The sequence below is a fragment of the Schistocerca serialis genome, chromosome 9, assembly GCF_023864345.2.
Source record: "Schistocerca serialis cubense isolate TAMUIC-IGC-003099 chromosome 9, iqSchSeri2.2, whole genome shotgun sequence".
NCBI classification, from domain to species: domain Eukaryota; kingdom Metazoa; phylum Arthropoda; class Insecta; order Orthoptera; family Acrididae; genus Schistocerca; species Schistocerca serialis.
This window is the reverse complement of record NC_064646.1, coordinates 154,787,763-154,813,674: the sequence shown is the minus strand read 5'-3', so window position 1 is coordinate 154,813,674 and position 25,912 is coordinate 154,787,763.

The window sequence follows — 25,912 nt, the reverse complement described above, 5'->3', positions numbered from 1 at the left end:
AAGCAACACGTCAGTGAAATCCTCCACACACTCAACGGAGGTGGATGGCCGGGAACAATGGGCAGGTGTGAGAATTCTGCCGCTGCTGGTCTGTACTTGCGTTGATGACAGGCACGGGAGTGGCTGTTACGATGATGAGTACAGAGACCCACAATAGGCAGGCGTGTTGAACGCATACACACACACACACACACACACACACACACACACACACACACACACGCACACGTACGCACGCGCGCGCGCACACACACACACACACACACACACACACACACACACACACACATACATACACTGACTGCAAGTATGCATTTTGACTGAATTCAGTATCAAGAAAATAGCCTGCTACGTACTATCGTGTAACTGAAGACATGAAAATACCCTTCGCCCTTCGCCTACTTAATTGTCATCGTACAAGAAAAATATGATGTACCCGAGCGGTTCTAGGCGCTTCAAAAAAATGGTTCAAATGGCTCTGAGCACTATGGGAGTTACCATCTGAGGTCATCAGTCCCCTAGAACTTAGAACTACATAAACCTAACTAAACTAAGGACATCACACACATCCATGCCTGACGCAGGATTCGAACCTGCGACCGTAGCGGTCGCGCGGTTCCGGACTGAAGCGCCTAGAGCCGGCCGCTAGTGGCCGAGCTGTCTGTAGGTAGACCATAAAATAAGTATGAGAAGACGAAAATAAAGGATAAAAATCGTATAAAAAATAAATGGTTCAAATTAATACTGCAGAGAGGGAACCACTTTTATGAGGTTTTATACTTAGGGCTCCTGAAGAAAAAATTGTGAACAGCAAGAGAAATAAAGCTAAAGTACTTCTGGCGAATTAAGCAGGTTTTTCGAAATAGCTTCCGATGTGCATGAAAAAAAAAAGTTTGGATCAGTAGGGTAGGTGAGGGTAAAAGTATGCATAGGGTAAGGGTACACATGAAGTCTTTTTTTCAGGTCCCTGTGTCCAAAGTTCACCATTCTCCCACCAGGCAGCGCATTCGTCAGCAGCTCCTCTGTTCAATGCTGGAACCTTATGGCAATGGGACGACTAGGCTGGAGAAAATGCGCTAAGTCACTTTAGTACGTTTTCGATGAAAAATTTGTGCAGTTTTTGCTGAGTGTTAGGCAACCTTAACCTATTTAATAATTAGATAAATTCAGTACCGGAACTAGTGGCTATAAGCTTCCAATATACTTCTTGATCTCCACGACATTAGTTGCATGTGTTATCAGCTGACTGTTGAAAAAGAAAGTTGCGGAATGGGGTAAAAGTATGTAGGTTCACAGGACGTACTTTTACCTCGTCATGAAATTATTTGCGAAGTTTTGTCCCACAACCTGCACTTTGACTTACGCACTCCCTTATAACGTATTCAAACAATTTTTTGTTCCTGTTTACTTACTGTACATTCCTCATTATTTACCATAGATAAATTTTCTTTTCCGCGTTTTTCTTTCGTTGGATAGTCTTTTATTTTTGCCTGACATACCTCCCTCTAAAAGAGGTTTCAAATATTATCACGTCTCCCATAACGGCATTTTTCGAGAAATCGACCGAGAACATGTTGGGGGTATTAACAGAGCCGCTCTATCATCAAGGTTGGGAGTTCAATACGAAATTGGAAATTTGTGTTAAGTTCTATGGGACCAAACTGCTGTGGGCATCGGTCCCAAAGCTTACTCACTACTTAATCTAACTTAAACTAACTTACGCTAAGGATAACACACACACCCAACCCCTAGGGAGGTCTCGAACCTCCGACGGGGGGAACCGCGCGAACCGTGTATGGCGCCTGAGACAGCGCGGCGGAGCTGAATAGGGCAAACATCCAAAGCGACCAGGTTTTCAGGGGCTGCCTTAAGGTTACGTCTTAAAACCCGCAAAGCTAGCGAGCAACTCGTCTGGGTACCAAAAGTTATCACGGGAGCAACATCAAATAATTGTACAGCACTGCATTTCACTTGATACATGTTTTCCGATCTTATTTCAGATCTTTACGAAATTTACTGTTTGAACTCGCCGAAAAACAGTTTTTAATCTGTTTCATATATTTATTTCGAATCGTTTTTGTTTTCTTCGGTTGCAGATGACAGTAAGCATTGTGTATCCCAGGCCTGGTTACGCATACCCACTGGTGTGTGGCAAAGGTATGGAAAATTATTTAGTAGGAAAACTTTTATTACTGCTCTATTAATAATTTCATGACAGTGAAACTTTTACACATTGTAACCGAAAGGGAAGATTAGGTGTTACCGGCACGTTGGTGCAACTAATTAAAAACTATTAATCATAAAAGAAATATGTTTATGCAGCCGGCCGCGGTGGTCTAGCGGTTCTAGGCGCGCAGTCCTGAACTGCGCGACTGCTACGGTCGCAGGTTCGAATCCTGCCTCGGGCATGGATATTTGTGATGTCCTTAGGTTAGTTAGGTTTAAGTAGTTCTAAGTTCTAGGGGATTGATGACCATAGATGTTAAGTCCCGTAGTGCTCAGAGCCATTTGAACCATTTTGACAACAGATGTTACGTCCCATAGTGCTCAGAGCCATTTGAACCATTTTGTTTATGTAATCGCAGTCTTTCACGACTACACAGCTGTCTTGCGTAGAGTAGGGTGCCAGTATCATAAAACCGCGACGTTTCGACGAGTGACATACTCATCATCTTCAGGCAAACTGTCGAGATTTTGAGTATGCCGTGCTACTTATATTTGCAGTGTGCTCCTCTCCACCTGGCTCCAGGCGAGAGGGTTTGGCGGGCATTGGGGGGGGGGGGGGGGACACTACAGATATAAGTAGGACGGCATCCTCAAAAGTTCGACACTTTGCCAGAAGATGATGAGTACGTCACTTTCCAGCCGGCTGGAAACGCGAGAGCTTTTCAACAAAAAAGACGTACTCTTAACCCCATGTGATCTATGTATTACTACTTTTCACTTGCACTCCTGAGTCACTGTTTCTGATCCAAAAGAAATATTCAAAAGCTTACTGAGTGAACAGTGCGATTATTAGGAGAAGAAAGAAGGTAATGGACGGATCAGGGCACAGACTGTAAGGATAAAGAGCCAATGAAGTCATGTAGCACGTTACGGAGGAAGCAAGAAAATTCCGAGGTGGCGGCACTACGGAAGTATGGAAGAGAGGCGGAAGCCTTTAGAAAACGTGCGGGAGCAACATAGATGTGCTGGTATCTGTAGAACATGCGACCTTTTCTCCCTGTGGTGTAATTTATTATCCTCCGAGTTGATTCAAGTTAACATAATCATTTCTGAATTGGCTTTAAGCCTTACATGACGTATTAGTTTTCCATAAAACAGTTTATTCCAAACACGTAGACAATAAACACCTACTGGCTGTGAACACTAAGTCTAATAAGCAGTAGTGCGATTCCCATTAAACACATGGATAATATATCTAAACTCCGCTTAGTAATTCGCAAATTCCAAATTACCGTCCAGTCTTATGAAGTTTTTAACTCATTTCGTCTATTAGTACACATTCAAATTAATCTCCAAAATATTTTCAAGTCCAAAGTAGCTGCAGAATGACACACTAAATAGTCTCCACTTAAGTGTACGAATGCAATTGGAAGTCTACAAACGGTAGTCGACACGGCTGCAGCTCGGTACAACTGCATCGAATTGTGTATTTGAGGAACATCTTAAAACGAAAGGGTGTTCGGCGTATGGTCTGGCATGCCCGTTCTCCCGGTTTCAATATCATCAAGATTGTGCAGATTCAGCAGTTGTCAACCGCTCTGAAGGAGGAACGGAACGCCCTACCATATGAACTTTTTAACAAACTTGTAACCAGCATGGGAGCACGCTGTACTGCCGTTCATGAGATCTCACGCAGAACCACATCCCGCTTTTTGTAGCCGGCCGCTGTGGCCGAGCGGTTCTAGACGCTTCAGTTCGGAACCGCGCTGCTGCTACGGTCGCAGGTTGGAATGCTGCCTCGGGCATGGATGTATGTGATGTCCTTAGGTTAGTTAGGTTTCAGTAGTTCTAAGTTCTAGGGGACTGATGACCTCAGAAGTTAAGTCGCATAGTGCTTAGAGCCATTTTGAACAGCTTTTTGTAACGTCTATGGGACCACCATGACTAGTGATGACTTCCATGTAATTATTGTCCTTGAATAAATGTCTCCATTTTTTTCATCCTGTAGCGTATTTCATTCAGTTTCCTTCTTTACAGCACTGTACCAGTTCTTTCTATGTATGCTCCACGTTTCATTCAGCTATGTTAATTGGCAGCATACATCATGTTTAAGTTACTTTCGGACTCAAGCTTTGCCGATCAGTAACGTATGATCTAGCTTGCTTACCTTTCTTGAGTTCCTGTACTATACCTTACACCCACAGCAAAAGAGTTTTCACACAGGCAGCCAGTAAGTTAAAACGAACCGAAACTTTTGCGCACGTCGGCAAGCATCTGGTCCCAAAACTTTCTACATTGCATTTGATGGATGTCCTCTCACTACCAGAAGAGCCAAATTTAATTTAGGTGTACTCCCTTGTGTGTCAAACGACTTGACAAGCCCAACCCAACGCCTATTTCTTTTCTGGTCCACCCCGCATTCCTCCCGCAATTCCATCGTAACGACAGATAGGAACATACATATGATCCATTCTGTTTTCACGTACCCATACAAAGAGCGCTTGAACCCTTTTCCTCGAGAGTATTTCTTATAATTTGCCTATTTCTTTCAAAATATGAGGTTATGCTTTGATATAAACTTTCTTATACAAAAAAGACTGTATTTTCTTGGTTGGTATTCTCTGAGTGACTGAATTAAGTTTCTCTCAGCAGCTGAGTCTTTTAAATGTAATTCTCTGAATGTGAATGTCTAAAGTGACAATGTTTTGGTTATTACTGTACTCTGCATATGAGACAAATATTCAAGAATATGCAAGGGAAACAAAAAACATGAGACTCTTTCTGAATAGAGGTACATTTCTCTATATTACCTCACTAATACACCCAGCAAACAAAACAGAATCACACTTCATATTGATGTGTCTGTAACTGTTACACAGCTGATGATGGCATCATGTTGTCGAAACGCGTCGTGTCAATAATTATTACTAAAACGCAGCCGGCCGTTGTGGCCGTGCGGTTCTGGGCGCTTCAGTCTGGAGCCGCGTGACCGCTACGGTCGCAGGTTCGAATCCTGCCTCGGGCATGGATGTGTGTGATGTCTTTAGGTTAGTTAGGTTTAAGTAGTTCTAAGTTCTAGGGGACTGATGACCTCAGATGTTAAGTCCCATAGTGCTCAGAGCCATTTGAACCATTTTGAACTAAAACGCAATTAAAGAATTAAAAACCATTACATAAATACGAGAGGTTGCATAGATATTTTAGGGATATTTCTGCGAAACAGAGGAAAAGCTTAGAGAGTGCCTATCTTGTGTCTTGATTTGACACAAAACGGGACACAACACTGCAGTATATCACGTGGCGTGTGGAAACCAATATGTTAGGTCGATGGGTGACAACGTCAAAGTCCAAAAAAACGCTTCGCTTAGCACTCAGTACATAAATTAATGACCTATAAGAAGCTGCTCGAACAATGCGCCCCATGCTTTTTGACGTCCTACGCATAGTCACTGTACAATCCGGATTGTTGGTAGCACTATGGAACTCACAAATGATTTCTTGCGACTTTTTTACAACCACTCTCCCCAATGTTCGACGGTTCGTGTCCCTCAGTACATGAAGTCTCCTCGATCTTGGTTTTGCTGTGGTTGTTCCCTCATGTTTCCCCACCTCACTACGACATCACATGCAGTAGACTTTGGTATGCCTGAAATGTGTCAGATGGATTTTTTTTACTGACGTGACATCCAATGACGACACCATGTTAGAAGTCACTGAGCGCTCGTGACCGACCCACTGTACGGTTTTTGCCTCTTCAGTGACGATGCAATATTCCCTGCCTTTCACATTGATGGGTTCGCCTCTCGCCTGTCGTTGAGTTCCACGTTACGATGGGAGATCCGATACACTTTTGAATACAATAAACATTAGGACATAAAAGGCGTCCGACGGATTAACTATCAATGGCATTGTAGTCTAAAGAATGCCTCTATCAGGCAAAGGACGCTAAGTGGGTGATGATGGTGATTCAAAAGCAAATACAGTATTACAACATGAGAGCAATGGACACCTGTGACAACAACAAACGGCGTCTATCGAAGATGTAATCTGTACTGAAGGCAGATTTAAAATACTCAAAACCAACAGGGTAACCAACAGACCATGATACGTTTCTAATTTTCTGGTTTATTGTTAAAATATGGTGCACTTAGCGCACTAAAAACAACTTTTGGCTGTAATTAGAAAATCATGGATCTCTCAGGCATATAACAACAAAGCTGTCCGCTTGTTCGACACAAAAATGCACGCAATACAACATATAACAACATTACTCTGTTACGTTCTCCGCAGTTTTATCACAATGTTGTCACATTTATGAAATCACAATAACCCGGAACTAACGACTCGAACTACTTCTCTTATCACATACTAGCTGAACAAAATTTTTATTACCTCTCCATGTCGCGGCCCATAGGTTCTGTAAGCAGGGTATTGTAAGAACCATGGATGTATGAACATTTCGAAATCAGTGATCTCCTTCGGAATTGGAACATTTGCTTTGAATCACTCCGGAATGCAGTCATTAACATTTACAACTTAAATATCCTTACTCCACCATCACCAGTGCGTCTACTATTCTTCGTCAGCACTATTTAGGATTAAAGAACTTCTGTTCAACCAGCAGTTTCTCACCCTTAGCTACTTCTGACGTTGTTGGATGTATGGTGACTTCTACGAACTTCGTTGCCTACACAACGAGCAATCAAAAACATCAGCCTTAGGGTTATTACTAGTCCTGGACACGATTTTCAGCTTCTTCAGACCAAGAGGAGCTGCGATCACAGGAGGCAAGGCTGCCATATTGTCAGGAAGTTGGAAAGACAGTGTACATGAGTGAGAGCTATTCTATAAAGGGAGAGTTCTTCCTTAGCTGAGAGGTAGTAAATGTCCACTTATTTTGCCATGTATAAGCAACTTGTATAAGTCAATAAGTAGGCGAGATAGCGGTAGTCTTTCCGCAAGGCAGCACTGCGTGCACGTTGGTTACCATCTTCCCCTATTCGCCGGTTAAAAAAGCTCCTGTAAGACCGTTGGGACAATATGACGGTTAATCAGCCGTGTGGTTGTATTTCGTGCTCATAGCTTACGATAGTTTCCTATTACTTTTACCGGTTAAGGTGTTCAGGTCAAAGCAGCAAGCCATGCAAGAGCCGCAAAATTCTTGTCATAATAATCTATTTTCCCAAAACCGACCACTCGTATGACGTCTCAAGGCACTTCGTGGCGTACCTTCTAGTTTGCGCTTTGTATGACGCAAATTCATTAATTTCACACCATAATGTACTCCTTTTTGGTTGCAAAAGGGGAGGTAGTGTTGCTCCAGCGTTCATGACATTTCTCCGTAATTTGTTAGCACTCAATTCCGCTCTTTTTTTACATAACGTTCTGCTCACTGGTTTGATGCAGCCCTCGACAATTTCTTCTCCTGCGCTTAAATCATCACCTTCACCCTACGTCCCCGATGACACTGAAGAGCCACTGGAACACCTGCCTAATATCATGTAGGAACCCCGAGAGAACGCAGAAGTGCTGTAGCACGACGTGGCTTGGACTCGACTAATGTATAGTGCTGGAGAGACCTGACACCAATAATCCTGCAAGGGTGTCCATAAATCCGTAAGAGTACAAGGGGGTGGAGATCTCTTCGTAACAGCACGTTGCAAGGCATTACAGATATACTCAAAAGTTTACATGTCTGGGAATTTTGGTAGCCAGCGGGATTGTAGACACTCAGAAGAGTGTACCTGGAGTAACTGTGTAGCAATTCTGGACGTGTGGGGTGTCGAATTGTCCTGCTGGAATTGCCTAAGTGTGTCGGAACGCTTAATAGACAGACAGGATGCTTACGTACGTGTCACTCGTCAGAGTCGTATTCAGACGTACCAGGCGTCCAAATCACTCCAACTCGCACGCCCCATACAATAACAGGGCTTCCACCAACTTGAAGTGGTTAGCACACTGGACTCGCATTCGGGAGGACGACGGTTCAATCCCGTCTCCAGCCATCCTGATTTAGGTTTTCCGTGATTTCCCTACATCGTTTCAGGCAAATTCCGGGATGGTTCCTTTGAAAGGGCACGGCCTATTTCCTTCCCAATCCCTCCCTAACCCGAGCTTACGCTCCGTCTCTAATGACCTCGTTGTCGACGGGACGTTAAACACTAACCACCACCACCACCACCACCACCAACTTGAACACTCCTTTGCTGACATGCAGGGTCCATGGATTCATGAGGATGTCTCCACTTCCGTACACATCCATCTTCTCGACACAATTTGAAACAAAACTCGTCCGATCTGGCAACATGTTTCCAGTCATAAACAGTCCAATGTCGGTGCTGAAGGACTTAGGTGAGGCGTAAAGCTTTGTGTCGTGCAGTCGTCTACGGTATACGAGTGCGCCTTCGGCTCCGAAAGCCCTGTCGAAGATGTTTCGTTGATCGGTTCGCACGCTGACACTTTTTGGCGGCCTAGCATTGAAATCTACACCAAATTGCGGTAGGGTTGCACTTCTGTCACGTTGAACGATTCTCATCAGTCGTCGTTGGTATTGCTCTTGCAGGATCTTTTTCTGTCCGCAGCAATGTCGGAGATTTGATGTTTTACCGGATTCCTGATATTCACCGTACACTCGTGAAATGTTCATACGGGGAAATCCCCACTTCATCGCTACCTCGGAGATACTGAGTCCCATCGCTAATGGGCCGACTGTAACACCACGTTCAAACTCACTTGAATCTCGATAACCTGCCATTGTAGCAGCAATAACCGATCTATTATCTGCGCCAGACACGTGTTGTCTTATATAGACGTTGTCGACCGCAGCGCCTATAACACTCCCCGTCTGCTAACTACTGTACCATAACCTCAATGCCAGAAGCAGGTTGTAACATAAAACAATTTTGTAAAAGTAACTATGGCACAAAGCAACAGAGCAGTGTTACCCTCTGAGAGGAATTTTGTTAAGTTGACCGTATTGTTCCTAATGGAAGTGGCTTATCGGAAATGAAAGTCAGAATTACGTTAATATTGGAATAGTGACAAACAAAATTTTGCCTAGCTATACTGTTTATAGAATAAGGGAAACGGTCGCCAGCCTAATTAGGCAAGAGAAAGATTAACATTCTCGTTTATGAAAGTAGGTATAAGTAACTATAATGGACAACACAACCTAGACTTAGCAACACGCGAGTGCAATGAACTCTAACACACATATGTTTTAAGATTGAAGCTAACAGTTAGAGCAGCAGGAACTATTTTCAAAATTATAACAGGTACAGAAAAACACTATCACTTTCAGGGTTTACATAAACTGAGTGGTCTTTATACTGTTAATATGCACACAAGAGAGACAAACACTTGGCATACATGAGAATGTAACGTTTCACAACTGCAGCTTTCTCACTTTTACTACAACGAAACACAATGTTGACAAAATTGCAAGGAACTGACTCTCCTTTTTAGAATTTACTACAGACAACAACGTGATCATTTACTTTATAAGACTCAGCCTAAAGTTTGAAGTTGGTAACAGCACTTTAAATAACAGTTTCAATAGGAAAATTATTGTTGGACAAATAACATTTGCTTTAACTCACTCTGTTACCACATTAGCTTTAACTATCTTTCTAATAGGTTCAAGAGGCATTATTTAATAAAGCTCTAGGCTTCAACGTACTTTCAGTAAGGACACTCGGTAATCACTTTACTTCAAACGGAGAGGACCCTGAGAGGTGTTATGATGAGGAGTAAAATCAAGGTAGGTAAATAAATTCCGATATGAATTACCTTATATTTCAGCACACTAACACATCCATTAGGCTGATCCTTCACTGTACATCAATATAGTATTACGTTACAGTGATTGCGCAATGTGGTGGCAACTGCATGTTGGTAGGTGGAATTACAGGTAGAATTGCCGGACTTTAACGTATCTTCATGGCGATGATTCATACAAATTCCAGAATAGATCCAGCTATTTATCCACCCATCCGAGGCATTGGAAAGAAGCAGTAAAAGCCTCTCTCTGAATCAGCATGATATGCACCTTTACATTGACAGTGCACAGACTCGTAGCTCCTTTCCGACTGGTGGCTCGTCTCCGACTCGTAGCTCGCCTCCGACTGACTATCAGTTCCACCTTTTCCACCTAGGCCAACCACAATTTGCGCGCGCTACACAGTTCCGTTCCCGAGGGGAACCACTACACCATTTACATACAAACTAACTAAGAACCCTAAGTGAGGATCAGCAATTTACATAACAGCAAACAAATACATTAAATAAAACAGAACATTTTCACATATTGACACTTCTACAAAAAAATATTCACCCAAAATTACAATCATATACAGTAAGTTTTGTTCCCTGCAAATGGGACAAAGAATTTAAATTACAGATACATTACCTTGCATAGAATCAAATCACGACATCAAAGGTTTGACAAAGAAAAGAATACACAATTTTATGCTATCGATTTGAACACATTCACAGGCGATCAACAATGTAACATTAAATAAAGCAAAATGAATCCATACAGCATAAGAGCTGTGGTGTTACACATGCCCCATGTTTCGTTGAAGTTTCCCATCAGGGATACTTCAAGGAAACATCCATAACACCTAAGTGGTGCTGGCTGCAAAAAAAAATTTATTCCATCCAACTTCAGTTGGGAGAAAAAAAAACACACACACACACACATTACAAATGTACAGTATATACACTAAGAAATTGCATGTATTTCTTCCAAAATATTTTCAAAGTAAAATATCTAAAGCAATTTTCAGTTTCACACTGGTTTAAGGAAACTAATTTTGCACTATTACACAAGATATCTTTAAGCATGTTCTTTTCATACACACACAGTTCAATTAATAGGCAATCAGTACACAAACTCATCTACATATAAGTAGAATAGGAAAAGCCTCTTAAATAATATGAAAAAAAAATTTAAACACATATACAATAACACAGGACATTCTAAGTTAGCAAAACAGAATTTTGTCTCTCAATAATTATAGAGGAATGTAAAATTTCACAGACACACAAGCATATTAATGATCACAGTATATTTTACAAGGTTCAGCAATTAATGAAATATTGAAAATATCAGTTTGCATCCACATATGTACAAATATTTACACAAACAGCTATGGAAACCTTTTTCCAACTGACTCTTTAAATACCAAAGCAACTTGGCAAGGATGTTTCAAAATAAAGCTGCTCTTCATTAATAGCAGTCCAAAATATTTGTTACACATAAACACACTAACATATTCAGAGCCTATCTTTAATCATCACTGCTGTGTTTCAAAACAAGGCAGTCCAAACTTTACGTTATTTCAAAAAACCTAGTATCAAAAACATCTACATCCATTTAAATAAGATTCCTTATACATTTTATAATAACTTTTCACTGACTTCAATAAGAATAGTCAGTTTATAACATATTGCTCAAAAAAACCTAACTTAATTCACTGCTTGCCTCAGCACTATCAGTCCATGTTACACATTCTACCCATTATTGGTTTAGCAGTCTTTTTACATACACATTTAGACACAAAAACACAATTTAGATTAAGAATACTAAAAAAAACATTTTTAAATTGACACACTGCCCCCATCCTCTAGGTTTGGCAGTTCGTGACCCCTTATCAACTTCTTGCCCCACAATGGCTAGTCCTTTGGCTATTGCTCACATAGCATATTTTGTAGTCCTCAACTTCAGGACCACAGCATTTTTATTATTTTGTCTTGTTTTACTGCCCATCAACATATTTTTGAGCAGTTTATTGTCATCATTTCCAGGTTTTTTATCATTCTGACACACTTTTGGTAAAATTTGCATTAGTGGTATAAAACATTAAACCTGTAACTTTGAAACAGCAATTAGACACTGGTAACAAAACCATTTCTTTTCAAATGACACAATCAGGTAACATATACATTAATGGAGAAAGAATTAAATGTCATATTCAGGATCAAGTTAGGATAAAGTATTTCTTACTACTCCTTTATCATTGCTTTTCCACACACAGTTAGGTCATTACATACGTCAAGATCAGGACAATAATTTCATATCCTATTGCAAGTGATTTCTGCCAACTCTTTTGCTGGCACTAGACACATACCTCACATCTACTTTACACATACCTTAGCCAGGTTCATCTCCTCAGTTTTAAACACATATACAGTTTTTTCAACACCATATTTGCCCCTTTCTTTTTCAAAAACATTTACATTTAATTATATTATGGCATTCATTTACCTTTTCTTTTCAATATTCTTACCTTTTCTCATCCATATTTCTCTTTCCAATTACTTTTTAATTTCATTTTTCCTTTACAGTACCCACTATATTTTCATTATTCTTTGCCATTTTCTAGTGTACCCATATTATTTTTCCATTTACTTGTCCACAAACAATATACAATATCTTACATCATTGCCACACTATTCAATACACTCTGATAGAGAAGAAGGAAAGAAGATAGTAAAAGTTCTGAATGATGAAGAGGAAGGTTGGCAGCACGAAAAGAAATGGAAGTAGTGCTAGCAACGACTCGGGTCCCTGGTGCTCGTCAGGCACCTGACAATGCAAAGAGTGCATTGCCCCCTGAGGGTTAATAACCCTCTTCTGAGGACATGTATCTTTAAGTAAACCACATACTGCAAACATAAGCCCTTTCTGAATTTTAAGTATATTAGAAATTAATTATTATCTTGAAGCGTTCTTTGCACTTTCATTAAGTTACCATAAGCATATTTATTCATAAAATTTTCATGTTTCTCACACTACATGACCCTCTCATCATAATTAGACTGGCAACAGTAAGTGTTCAATTGAAAATAAACATTTCCTAAGCAAAGTTAAACAGTACACTATAATAAATAAGCAACAACCTCCAACAGGCCTCAAGATCAACAAAACAACAATCCACTTTCAGGTAACACTCAGATATAATAATAATAATAATAAAGTCATGCATTATTTTAACAACATGTATACAAATACAGCACCCTGCCTCCAGTCTCTTTATTAACAAGGCAGTCTTTTATGGTTCATAAAACAGTTACTAAGTCTGGTGGCTTTTTAGGCCTCCTACTTTCTACATCTTTCACTAACCTATTCAGATCTTGCCAACGTTTTGTTTCATCAGGTGGCTTTTTGGGTTTTGGAATTTCAAAGTCTTTAGCAAGGTACAACATCTCCTGCTCTGCTATTATTTTATCAGGTGGTTCTTTTTGTTCCTGTGCCTCACACTTACTCAAAACATTAGTTAAAGCTTACCCCAATATAGTGTTATCATGAGGTTCTTTTTGTTCCTGTGATTCACACTCTTTCAAAACATTTGTTAAGGCTTGCCCCAGTATAGTATCATCTGGAGGTTCCTGCAAATTATGCCCCTGTGTTACATTACTAAATAATTCATTCAGTTTTGGCCCAGTTCTACTTCCTGTATCTTGCTTTGGAAAATTGTCACTAATTTTCTCATACCCTCTTTCAGTAAAAGTATATTCACTTTCATTTACACCTGAGAATTCATCTTCACTGGAGTCATCACTACTCTTTTCCTCACCATCAGAATTACTTAAGTACTCGACTTTTGAACAATAGGGAAAGTTGGTATATTCATTTTTATCTGTATTCATATACCCTTCATTATCTGAACTATCACTGATTTCATTTTCGTCATCAGATTCGAGCAGTAAGGCAACTTTTAAACAGTGAGGCAGATTATCACTAGATGTTTCAGCCACTTCGTTTTTTGACTCATTTTCTACACAATGCACATCGTTTGGACAGTCAGACACTTCTGTTATATCACTTTGAACGATTTCAGCCTTAACTTCATACTTAGTATAATCGTCATGTACTTCGATAACTTTCATTCCATTTTCCCCTTTGGTATCATTCTCAGGTAATCGTGCGAAATACATACTAGACCCTTCTGCATTAGACTCATAAAACACTTTTCCATCAACAACAATTTTGTCTGCACTGCTTATAATGTCATGTTCACTAACGTCCTCCTTTACATCATTTTCACCTATTTTTAATTGTGCACACGTCTTTTGCGTGGCATATTCTACCTCCCTTTCCTCTTTATTCATCACAATCTCCCCCACATTTACGTCTTTTACTTCATACACATCATTAACAGTACAGATGTTCTCCTTTCCACTCGCCTTTTCTGGCTCCCTTTCATTCTTTAAAAAAGTCTTTTCACACGATTCCGATACCAAGTTATCATTATCATATGACATATTAACTTTATTTTCATCTCTACATTCATCTACTACTGAAACCGGCCATCGGAAGTGTCCGATCCCGCCTCTTCTGTCTCTCTCTACGGCAGCCATCTTGTTCCGACGTCTGCCATTTGTGTTTTTTTTTTTTTTTTTTTTTTTTTTCTTTATTGTAATTTGGACACCCCATACAAGGTGGGCTGGCAGCGGAACAGTGTACTCCGCTCTTCAGCCATAAGCAGTACAAGAAAAAAGAAAGGGAGACAGACAAGTAACAGAATGGCGGTTAAAAAACAGGAGATACAATAGTTAAAAAAAACATGAAGCCGTTCACACTTGACGAAACAAACAAGAAAAACCGTCGGCACTGGGCACAAACACTGACGAGGTAGATGACACACGTGAACGAAGGAGCGTGGACGGCGAAAAGCACTGAGGCACAGACACGACGGCACAGACGCTAAACCGAGGGCGATGATCTCCGGCGCGCGAAAGTTCACGATGCGTGTGCGAGTCCGGGGACCTGCCAAGAGAGGAGGAGGAGGAGGAGGAGGAGGAGGAGGGGGAGAGGGAAAGCGAGAGGGGAGAGCAGGGACGCCACGGGCAGGGGAAAGAGGGGGGAGAGAGGAAGGGGGAGGGGAAGCCCGGAAGAAGAGGGGTGGAGGGAGGGGATGGGGGAAAAGGAGAGAGAAGGGAAGGGAAGAGAAAGGAGGGAGGGTGCCGCAGGGAAAGGACACCAGGAGGGAGGGGGGGCAGGGTCAAAGTTGATAGGAGGGGTAGATGGAGGGGACGAGGACATCATCAGGGAGAGGGAGCTGGCGGAAACCACCTTGGGAGAGGGTAAGGAGGGTGGAGAGATGGAGACCGGGTGGGACATGGGAGTACAGGCGCGGCAGCGGGCGGGGGTGGGAGAGGATCGGGGAGACGAGCGGGTGAGGAGGATCGAGTTTACGGGAGGTGTATAGGATTCGTATCCTTTCGAGGAAGAGGAGGAGGTGGGGGAAGGGGATAAGGTCATACAGGATCCGCATGGGGGAAGGGAGACGGATGCGATAGGCAAGGCGGAGAGCATGGCGTTCAAGGATTTGGAGGGATTTATAAAAGGAAGGGGGGGCGGAGATCCAGGCTGGATGGGCGTAACAGAGGATAGGGCGGATGAGGGACTTATAGGTGTGGAGGATGGTGGAGGGGTCCAAACCCCACGTTCGGCCGGAAAGGAGCTTGAGGAGACGGAGTCGGGAACGTGCCTTGGCTTGGATTGTCTGGAGATGGGGAGTCCAGGAGAGGCGACGGTCGAGGGTGACGCCAAGGTACTTAAGGGTGGGGGTGAGAGCGATGGGACGGCCATAAACGGTGAGATAGAAATCAAGGAGGCGGAAGGAGGGAGTGGTTTTGCCTACAATGATCGCCTGGGTTCTGGAAGGATTGACCTTGAGCAACCACTGGTTGCACCAAGCGGTGAACCGGTCAAGATGGGATTGGAGAAGGCGTTGGGAGCGTCGCAGGGTGGGGGCAAGGGCAAGGAAGGCGGTGTCATCGGCAAACTGGAGAAGGTGGACAGGGGGTGACGGCGGCGGCATGTCCGCCGTGTACAACAAGTACAGAAGGGGGGATAGGACGGAGCCTTGGGGCACACCGGCGGAGGGGAAAAAGGTGTAGGAATCGGTGTTATGGATGGTGACATGGGAAGGACGGCGGGAGAGAAAGGAACCGATCAGACGAACGTAGTTAATGGGAAGGGCGAAGGTTTGGAGCTTGAAGAGGAGACCGGAATGCCATACGCGGTCATATGCGCGTTCGAGGTCAAGAGAGAGGAAGATTGCGGAGCGACGGGAATTGAGCTGTTCGGAAAGGAGATGAGTGAGGTGAAGGAGAAGATCGTCGGAAGAGAAGGACGGCCGAAAGCCACACTGGGTAACGGGGAGGAGGCGGTGCTGGCGGAGATGCTGGTGGATGCGGCGGGTGAGGATAGATTCCAGGACCTTGCTGAAGACCGAGGTAAGGCTGATGGGACGGTAGGAGGAGACGGCGGACGGCGGTTTGCCAGGTTTGAGGAACATGAGGATACGGGAGGTTTTCCACAGGTCGGGGTAGTAACCGGTGGACAGGACTACATTGTAGAGCCTGGCCAGGGTGGAGAGAAAAGAGACAGGAGCTTCACGAAGGTGACGGTAGGTAACACGATCGTGACCAGGAGCGGTGTTGCGTTTGGGGCGGAGTGTATTGATGAGATCCTGTGTGGTGATGGGGGCATTAAGGTCCGTGTGTGGAATGTTGTCCAAGTACTGGAAACCAGGAGCGAGGGGAGGGACAGAGGTGTCAGTTCGATCGCGGATATCTGGGAAGAGGGAGTAATCGAACTGGGGATCATCAGGGATGGAAAACACATCGGACAGGTAGGAGGCAAAGTGATTGGCCTTACTAAGGGCGTCAGGGAAGGGGCGATCATCGTGGAGAAGAGGATAGTAGGGGGAGGGTTTAGTTCCGGTAAGGCGACGGAAGGCGGTCCAGAACTTGGACGAGTTTATAGGGAGGGTAGCATTTAAACGGGTGCATGTCTGTCGCCAGTCCTGGCGTTTCTTGGCCGCGAGCAAATTTCGAATGTGTCGCTGTAGTTGCCGGTGGCGTCGTAGGGTGTCCGGGTCACGCGTGCGGAGGAAGGCACGGTAGAGACGACGGGATTCACGGAGGAGGAGGACGGCCTGTGGTGGTAAGGTAGGACGGTGGGGGTGGATGGCAACAGTAGGGACGTGGGCCTCCACGGCCTCAGACAAGGTCTGCTGGAGAAAGGAGGCGGCACGGGTGACATCATCGGGACGGCGGTAGGCGAGAGGGTGGCTATCGACCTGAGTGGAGAGGGTATCCCGGTAGGCATTCCAGTTGGCACGGGAATAGTCATGGATGTACTTAGGGGGAGGGTCATGACGAGGGTCGGGGCGGGGGCGACGGCCGTCTGACACGGTGAGGAGGACAGGGAGATGGTCGCTACCAATAGGCTCCAGGACATCCACCGTAATGCGACCAAGGAGGTTGGGGGAGGAGAGGATAACATCGGGAGTGGAGTGGGATTCGGGACGGGTGTGCTGGGGGATGGGGATGAGGTCGCCTTGAAGGGAGGAGAGGAACCGATGCCACCGCCGTAACTGGGCAGCGGAGCGACTATGGATGTTGAGGTCGGCGGCGATCACATAGGAGGAGAAGGTACGGTCGATGTGGGAGAGGAAGTCGAAAGGAAGAGGGGCGTTGGGACGGACATAGATGGTGGCACAGGTAATGGTAAGGCCGGGGAAGAAGAGACTAAGGATCAGGTGTTCGGTGGGGTCGGGAAGGAGAGGCTGGAGCCGAACGGGGATCTGGCGGTGGTGGCCAATGGCAACTCCGTCACGCGCAACTGGGAGGGGATTATCGGAGCGGTGGAGGAGATACGGGGAGGTGTGGATGGAGTGGTGGGGTTGGAGGAAGGTTTCATTAAGGAGGAAGGCATCCACACGGTGGGTAGCAAGGGTGTGCAGGAAGAGGTTCTTGTTGGCGGGAAGGGAGCGGATATTGTTGAAAAGGATACGATGCTGTCGCGCCATGATAAGGACTTAGACGAGGGTGTCAAGGCGGGAGAAGGTGAAATGGGCCTGGTTATTGGAAAAGGTGGCGTACATTTTAAGGTGGAATATGGAACGGGTGGCGAGGGAGATCTGTTGTAAGGTGTGGGGGCGCTGAAAGGGATGGACGTTTTGGAGGACAATGGTGAGGAACCTGATGATGTCCTCAGCAGTGGGGGGGGGGACGAAGGGAATTGCCAGGAGGGGTGGGGGCGTCCAGGGGACGGACAGGGACGGTGAGTTCAGGAGTGGTAGGAGGAGGTCGGGCTTTACACTTTTGGGAGTAGGTGGGGTGGGGGAGGCTGCAGGTATTACAGGAGGGAGGGGATTGGAGGTTGGGGCACTGCCGGAGGAAGTGCGCTTGCCGACAATGCGGGCAGATGGGGGCCTCGCGGCACTCGGCTGTTGGATGTGCATTGTAGCGCAGACATCTCTGGCAGCACAGGGATTGAGGGGGGGAACGGGAGGGGTCGACCTTGAACCGCTGATTGAAGAGGAGGGCACCCTCCTTCAGGAGACGGTCAATGGAGGGGGCGTCCTCAGAGAAAACCCGCATAAGGCGGGTGGGGCCGGTCGCGTTGAAAATGCGGCGGACTGCCCGCACCTCCAGGGTGGGATGGGCCTTCAGCTCCGCCAGCACCTCCTCCTCCGTGATCGATGGGCTAAGCCGAGTGATCACGGCGGTGAGGGTCGGCGGGCGACGCGGGGGTTGGGGTTGGCGGGTAGGAGATGGGGAGGGAGCAGGGGTGAGGGTGGCGTGAGGACCAAAACGGGTGATGGGGAGGCGGGAGAGGATGTCAGTATGGAGGGTTGGGCTGGGGGAGGAGATAAGAACAGAATCCCGTCTGGGAGTAAGGAGAGAGATGGGGGCGCCAGGGAAATGTTGGCGGAGGAGGAGGGAGAGATTCCGGGCCTCGAGGAAGGAAGGATCGGGATGGGACAGGAGATATTTGTAGAGACCGGGTGGGGAGGAGGAGGAGGAGGAGGAGGAGGGAGCGGGCCCTGGTGGGGAGACGTCCATGGCATTTTGGGGTGGGGATGGGGGGCGGGGTGGAGCCTTTTTAGGAGCAGAGGAAGTGGAGGCGCCACTAGGGCGTTTGACAGCGGCAGATGGGCGGGTGGTGACATGAGGGACGGGAACGATGGGGAGGTGGCGGGAAGGGACAGGTCCCGGCACGGACGCAGCAGTCGGCGCCGGAGAGAGTGACTGTGACGGTGCAGGCGAATGTGGCAGTGATGGTGATGGTGACGATGACGGTGGTGGCGGTGATGGCGATGGCGATGGCGACGGGGAGAGCTGGGCGTGGGCAGTGGCCCGACGGGCCACCACCCTAGCCGGAGCTGCAGTGACAGGCTGGGGGAGTGGGGGGAAAGGATCAGAACGAGAGGAAGAGGCGGGAGAGGGGGCGACAAAGAGCGAGGGCGAAGGGATAGAGAGGAGGGGAGGGACGGAAGGAGGGGGGTGGGACTGGGCACACCAAGTGATAGTGGTGGAGGCGGCGGAAGGGGACGTATACACGATGGCGGTGGTGGTAGTAGTGACGGTGGTGGGGGGGGCGGACATGACGACAAGAAGAAGAAAGAAAAACACAGCACTAAAAGGACAGGACACACACTGGGAGACGACGGACGGCGACGGCGACGGCGACGGCGACGGCGACGGCGACGGCGACGGCGAGAGGCAGGGACGCTGCTGCCGCGGACTGGGCCGGGGCGGCGGCGGCGGCGGCGGCGGCGGCTGCTGCTGCTGCTGCTGCTGCTGCTGCTGCTGGCTGGACTGCTGCTGCCACCGGAGGGCGGGCTGGCTGGCTGGCTGGCTGGCTGGCTGGCTGCGGGACCACTGCGGCAGGCCGGGACCGGGAACTACTGCTGCTGCTGCTGCTGCTGCTGGCTGGCTGGCTGGCTGGCTGGCTGGCTGGCACCTGTAAACCCTAGCACTTCGATTAGCGCGAAAATGGCACTATCGAAGGGCGGTAACCTTGCGGTGTACCGCCGGAGATGCCATTTGTGTCTGCTGCCAAGTGCAATGTACGCTGCTTCGGCAACGGCTGGCCTGAGCACGAACGGTCACGTGACTTCGCACTGGGAACGCCACTATGTATCATTCCGCGCCCGTCTGCTATAGGCGCGCCCTTAACCTTCCTGCCCCGTAGTTCACGACTTTCCTTCTCGAATCTAATATTTGGCATCTTTTCTTTGGGCCCAAAATCGGTTTCCGCGTGAATCCGGCCCGTAACACACGCGGTCTTTAGTATTCCATTTCGTCTCTAGTTTGGGAATTTCGTGCTATGTATCCTCTGCCGCGCGTCGTATAATTCCTCTACCTCTCGCACGACCTCTTTGAATCGCGTTTACACGATATCTTTCGTTTTCAGGTTGTTCATTTTGGTCATTACTTTCTCGCAAATAATTATTGTTATTATGGGGACGGTACTCGCGATTTCTTCGCCAGTGATCTTCATCTTCTACCCTTTCCAAGAACGCAGAAAAACTACTGTGTGTACTCCCAATATATCGTTTCGAATCCTCAGGCAGTTTCTGCCAAAGAACCCAAACGATCTCAGCTTCAGTTCTTCTAGCCTTCAAATGTATCAGTTTTCTGTACCATGATTCGCAGAATTCTTTCATGGTTTGCCTACCTCTGATGTCATACAACCTGGCCATTAGAAATTCACGCCACAACTGGTCTTGTTTTTGTTCTGACCAGTATTCGTCAATAAATTTTTGTTTAAACGTTTCAAAATACATCTGGTTAGTATCCAGATTCAACCCCCATCTTTTTGCTTCTCCCGTTAGTGCACTAATTACAACATTAATTTTTTCCTGATCAGACAAATATTCAGGAAAATTTCTTTCGCAATTCTTTACAAAGTCTAGGGGGTGCCAGCCGTTATGTCTCTTCGCTGGGTCGAATTTTTCCTCGCCCTCTAATATTTTACTGAGAGGCATTCTTTCAGTAAAATGTGTAGGTCCGGTTTGTATTTTCCTTTCCAAGTCATACACTTTGCCTTGGATTTGTGAAGTGTTATGTTCACACTTCTTTTCGCAAGTAAGAATCTGTTTGGTTAGAGCTCTGCTTGTTTCTGTTACAGATTGTTTAATCTGTGCAAATTCCGCGTTACATTCGGTTTGTATTTCGGATTTAATACCGAATACCTTTTCGTCAACCTTAGTACATACTAAGGGTTCAATTTGATCTTGAATTTTAATTACTTCAGAGTCAAATCTTTCGTTAATGTCATCAATTTGTCCTTGTATGTTGGCAATATTGCCATTGATGACAGTAATTTCGCTTTTGAGGTTTTTAATTTCATTACTCACAATGTCTACTTTTACATCAACTTTCTCAATCTGTTTACTAATATCACTACCCTGTGCTGCAATTTGTGCAGACAGCATTTTTAACAATTCTATCATATCTGAATTCTTTTCACTTTTGGTTTCAACTGCATTTTCGTGTTCAGATTCTACACCCCTCTCAGTTTCTGGTGATTCGAACATATCCCGCGATTCATTGACATAACCACTGTCTTCGACAATATCGCCCATATTGTCTTGCTTAGTACGCGCGACACACATAGCTTCGATCTGTTTATTGATGTCTGCGTAATAACGTACGTAATTTAACTCGCGCGTCATGCCATCTGTTGGTGTGCTGCTTGAACTGCTCTCGGTTGCATTCTGCTCTCGCGTGTCTAGATTTATTTCTAGTTTCCTCTCCATTTTAGCTATTATGAAGTACTGATATCTTTTATTTTTAATTTAAACTGAACTTTCACTACTAGTTCTGTCAAGTAATGTACAGGTTCGTGCCGCTGGACGTTTTATGTTCACTCAATGTTTGTAAAATGCTAACTACTTATAATTTTTTCCGTCTGTAGGTGCAAACTGAACAACGTCCTGTCACGCGGCGCCACGTATAACACTCCCCGTCTGCTAACTACTGTACCATAACCTCAATGCCAGAAGCAGGTTGTAACATAAAACAATTTTGTAAAAGTAACTATGGCACAAAGCAACAGAGCAGTGTTACCCTCTGAGAGGAATTTTGTTAAGTTGACCGTATTGTTCCTAATGGAAGTGGCTTATCGGAAATGAAAGTCAGAATTACGTTAATATTGGAATAGTGACAAACAAAATTTTGCCTAGCTATACTGTTTATAGAATAAGGGAAACGGTCGCCAGCCTAATTAGGCAAGAGAAAGATTAACATTCTCGTTTATGAAAGTAGGTATAAGTAACTATAATGGACAACACAACCTAGACTTAGCAACAAGCGAGTGCAATGAACTCTAACACACATATGTTTTAAGATTGAAGCTAACAGTTAGAGCAGCAGGAACTATTTTCAAAATTATAACTGGTACAGAAAAACACTATCACTTTCAGGGTTTACACAAACTGAGTGGTCTTTATACTGTTAATATGCACACAAGAGAGACAAACACTTGGCATACATGAGAATGTAACGTTTCACAACTGCAGCTTTCTCACTTTTACTACAACGAAACACAATGTTGACAAAATTGCAAGGAACTGACTCTCCTTTTTAGAATTTACTACAGACAACAACGTGATCATTTACTTTATAAGACTCAGCCTAAAGTTTGAAGTTGGTAACAGCACTTTAAATAACAGTTTCAATAGGAAAATTATTATTGGACAAATAACATTTGCTTTAACTCACTCTGTTACCACATTAGCTTTAACTATCTTTCTAATAGGTTCAAGAGGCATTATTTAATAAAGCTCTAGGCTTCAACGTACTTTCAGTAAGGACACTCGGTAATCACTTTACTTCAAACGGAGAGGACCCTGAGAGGTGTTATGATGAGGAGTAAAATCAAGGTAGGTAAATAAATTCCGATATGAATTACCTTATATTTCAGCACACTAACACATCCATTAGGCTGATCCTTCACTGTACATCAATATAGTATTACGTTACAGTGATTGCGCAATGTGGTGGCAACTGCATGTTGGTAGGTGGAATTACAGGTAGAATTGCCGGACTTTAACGTATCTTCATGGCGATGATTCATACAAATTCCAGAATAGATCCAGCTATTTATCCACCCATCAGAGGCATTGGAAAGAAGCAGTAAAAGCCTCTCTCTGAATCAGCATGATATGCACCTTTACATTGACAGTGCACAGACTCGTAGCTCCTTTCCGACTGGTGGCTCGTCTCCGACTCGTAGCTCGCCTCCGACTGACTATCAGTTCCACCTTTTCCACCTAGGCCAACCACAATTTGCGCGCGCTACACAGTTCCATTCCCGAGGGGAACCACTACACCATTTACATACAAACTAACTAAGAACCCTAAGTGAGGATTAGCAATTTACATAACAGCAAACAAATACATTAAATAAAACAGAACATTTTCACATATTGACACTTCTACAAAAAATTATTCACCCAAAATTACAATCATATACAGTAAGTTTTGTTCCCTCCAAATGGGACAAAGAATTTAAATTACAGATACATTACTTTGCATAGAATCAAATCACGACATCAAAGGTTTGACAAAGAAAAGAATACACAATTTTATGCTATCGATTTGAACACATTCACAGGCGATCAACAATGTAACATTAAATAAAGCAAAATGAATCCATACAGCATAAGAGCTGTGGTGTTACACGCCGTATTCTGCCTGTTTACATATCTCTGTATTTGAATACTCATGCCTATTCCAGTTACTTTGGTGCTTCAGTGTATTTGCTGAATGTATTCGCATATCTTTCTTCTCCTACCGTTTTTCCATCTACAGTTCCGTCTAATACCACGGAGGTTATCCCCTGATGTATTTACACGTGTTTTACCATCCTCTCCTATTTTCTTGTCAGTGTTTTCCGTGTGTTCCTTTCTTCACCGGTTGTGAGGAGAACTTTGGCATTCGTTACCTTACCTGTGCACCTAATTTTCAACACTCTACTGCAGAACCACATCTCAAATGCCACGATTCTCATAGTCCTCAAATTAAGACCAATGTTTGATACTAGCAGACGTTTGTTGACCAGGAATGCCCTTTTCGCCAGTCCTAGCTCGCTTGTTATATACTCCTTGGAAACAGTCGCAAATTATATAGTTGGAGGTGAAAAATTTACTCAGAGGTGAACTAAAAAAATTTAACAGCTCTGACTTCGTGTTTGATACCAACAATGAGTCCATGCCTTTGCTTTATTGCAATGTGATTATTGCACGATTCTGATTACATACATTTCTGATTATTGTGCAGTTTATTAAATGGTAGAAAGCACATGGTTTACATCCAATAACTCACAGGGATAACATGTATCAATTTCAATTTAAAGTTAATAATCGCGTATGAATGGTGTGAAGCGGTATTTAACCCATACGATGTTTCGTTTAAGCGTTAGCAGTCTTTTCAAAGTAATGATGATTAAGATATGCTGACTGAATCTAGATAGGGTTGTAAATTTTATCAAACACATAGTGAATAAAATTAATATGTGTTGTTCGTGTGAGTTATTGAACATTAAACACTTGAACCGTTTGAAACTCGAACACTACTTCCTTAATAGCTCGTTACTACCATCTCTTCCACTGCTTCTATAATTAAGATTCTTACTTTCAATCTAATTTCACTGCTTACCTATCGCCAACATGCAAGGTAAGCAAAAAGTCTTTCCCTGATTACAGTTACTTTGAAAGTACGCTGGATACTGCCATGCGGATTGTTGCAAATCTGTGCTAATCTCGTGAATGCTTTTTATCGGTACTCTGCCCCATGGTTCCGTTTGTTCCCGTAAACGTATAGCCGAGACAGTTTCTGCATGTCTTTGCCAACATCTCTTTGTAACCGACTCTGCAGCATCTCGTATTCGTGCCGTAAGAGTTTGCACATCAGGAACGGGTGAAGTGAGCTCTGTATCCTTAACGTCATCTCACAAAATCCCCCAAAAATGTTTTGGCTGGCGAACGTGGTGGCCATAATGTTGGATTCTGACTGCCGATATATTTGTGCAGACAGGTTTCATCCAAGAACTGCGGAACAAACAACCGTTAGTGTGGGGGTGCACCATGTTGTGGGAACACTGCCTGTGGTTGAAATTCCTGGAACGTGTGCAACGTAAAGCTCGAACATGTCCAGGTAAATTGTTGTCACAGTGTCAGGATCAGTGTGAAAGAACAGTCCAGTAATGGCATAGACTTGTGGAAGTGCATCAGTGCAGAGTTTTATGAGTTACGCTACCAGTAGCAGCAAACAACACAGCTGTATATAACAAAGTTGTAATCAGAAAAAGATTGTATGGTCACCCTGTATATTTCGCATTTAATATACTGTTCCGAAAATTTTAAGGAGGTAATAAATAAAGTAACATAATGTACTGGCTACTCGGGGTTAATGAATAAAGTGCATAGAAAGTCAGGTAGCGTGATGTCAGGGTGATAAAAGCGCCAAATGGGTCTGCTCCCTCAACATGCGGCAGCTATAGAAACGGGAGAAGTCAGTGTGTGTCAACCAGCGCACAGTTACGGTGCAACGTTTTGTTGTTTTTCATTAGAACATGGCCAGGACATTAGACTTGGATGATTCCACACAGGGAAGAATTATCTGGGAAACTGAAAGAAGGACAAAGCGGAAAGAGCGTAGCCCAGAAGTCTGATATTGCTCACAGCGCCGATCCACGATTCTCAAATGAGAACAGATTCAGTCTGAGTAGTGATGTATACACTACTGGCCATTAAACTTGCTACACCAAGAAGAAATGCAGATGATAACGAGTATTCATTGGACAAATATATTATACTACAACTGACATGTGATTACATTTTCACGCAATTTCGGTGCATACATCCTGAGAAATCAGTACCCACAACAACCACCTCTGGCCATAATAACGGCCTTCATAGGCCTCGGCATTGAG